Genomic DNA, 2,161 nt, shown 5'->3' on the forward strand with positions numbered 1-2,161 from the left:
AAAAAATAAAATAAATTAAAGCACACTATTATAATTAACTTGGAATGATTTTTTGTTTGTAAAAACTTTTGTACTTTGCCCACTTTTTTTCTTCCTTGAGTTTTTTTTTCTTTTTAAGATTTATTTTTTAAATTCATACTAAGAGCTGGGGTGATAGGCCAGAGGTGTGTGTGGTGGGGGAGAAGGGTGATAGGATTCACCAGACACAGAGTGAGGGACAGAACAGACAGACTGACTGAAATACTCTGCAGTGGATGAGACAGGAGAGGTCTGCTGCACCTGTGGGTCAGCTCGCTGGCCAGGGATCGAACTCTAAATGACCATAGCTTGATAGCACTGAGATTTAACCCCTTGTCCCATCAGGGAGGCTTGGGTTCCCTTTATTAATAAATATTTTTATTGAAGTTACATTGTATTACAGTATGTTTTGGGTGTATGTCATTATGAAAAGTGTTACAAATTTTATAAATTATCATTTATAAGTATTATAAATCAATATCTGTGCATACTACATTAAGTTCCCCACTAAGTCCAATTCTGTCCTTTGCTATACAGTTAGTATCACTTAAAAATGAAATGCTCAGATGACAGCCAAATGTGGCACACAGTCCTTTTCATACATTCTATATGTGAGTGAAAATTGTATAAACCCCTTTGGAAGACAGTTTGGCAATTTTTGACAAATAATGTGTCCCTGAAAGATACATATACAGGTAAATTAATTGCCTCATCGTTTGTAATTATGGACACTTGTTCTGACTTAAAGTCTTAAAAACACATCAGGGAAATAGTAAGCAAATCATGCTGAAACCTATAATGTCGAAGAACACTATACATAGCCATTCATAAAAATTCGATCTCTTGATACTAAACAAAATCTACAACTGAATACTACATGCTGAATCTACAGCATGAATACTATGATCCCATTTTAACTGTATTTTTTTTTTTGCCTTAAAGTAATGTTATCTAAGGTACTCTTAGAAGAAATCTAAAAGCATATACACCCAGCAGTAACAGTGGCTGTATCAAACCAGGACTGTTCACTTCCTATTACAAGTTTTTATATTTGAAGTATTTTTGCATTGAGCACATGTTATTTTTCTAATAAGAGAAATATAAAAAAGTTTTAAAGCTAAAATGGGTAAGAGTTCTATCAGTGGCAAATAATGAAAGATCATGCTAATGTCGAAGATGTCAGAAACTTGTCAGTTTCCTCTACTCCAAGGAAAACAATAGGGAGCAAAGAACAATAACTGATTTGACATTGGATTCAAGGCTAAGTAATATGATAAGAAAGGATCTGAGGCTACTCTAGACATGCCTGCAGGGATGAGCTGGGGAAACAGTAAGGCTTCAAGGAAGTTCTAGTCAACAAAAACTTACAGAGCCTTACTTGTCCTCTGCTGAGTTGCTGTGTCAGGGGTTAGCAAACCATCAGCACACGGTAAATCTGTACCACAACACTAGTAACAGTTGACAAAGTATGATTGGCCAAGCACTGCATTTAGACTTTTTAAAAGATTTATTTATTTATGCATACAAGAGCTGGGGTATGGCCAGAGGTGTGGGGGTGGGGGTGGGGGGTGAGCAGTGAGACAGTGGGGAACAAAACAAAGATCTACTGAAATCCACTACTGAGGGGAGCAGTGGGTGAGACAGGAGAGGTCTGCTGTGCCACAGGGAGGTCACCTCCCTGACTGGGGATTAAAGTGGTGCTAAAGTGGCTGGCAAGAGCTTCATAGTGCTGTGCTTTAACCTGTTGTGCCACCAGGGAGGGCCCAGACTTTACAGATACTATTACGCCTCACATAACCTTATAAGGTAGAGTCTATTACTGTTTTTCAGAGAGGAAATGAAGGTCTGGAGAGGTTTTACAAGCAGCTAAAGATTGCACAGCCTGTACGAGCTGTGGCAGAGATAGATTTTTAAGTCAGGCAGGATGGCCCTGTACTTGGACACAGTACTTTCTAAGGAAGACAATGTAAGATAAAGGCCATTAAATGTGCATCTTTTCTTTTAGCAAGTTTTATAATTATTAGCTGAGCTGTGCATACCTAATGATAGCACTTGGCAATAATGATGAGTGAATGAATAATGAACTTTCCTATTAAAGAAGAACCTGAGCTCCTTGGAGGAGCAATGCTACACTCACTTTTCA

This window comes from Condylura cristata, unplaced genomic scaffold (assembly GCF_000260355.1).
Source record: "Condylura cristata isolate star-nosed mole 26May11 unplaced genomic scaffold, ConCri1.0 scaffold00026, whole genome shotgun sequence".
Classification (NCBI taxonomy): Eukaryota; Metazoa; Chordata; class Mammalia; order Eulipotyphla; family Talpidae; genus Condylura; species Condylura cristata.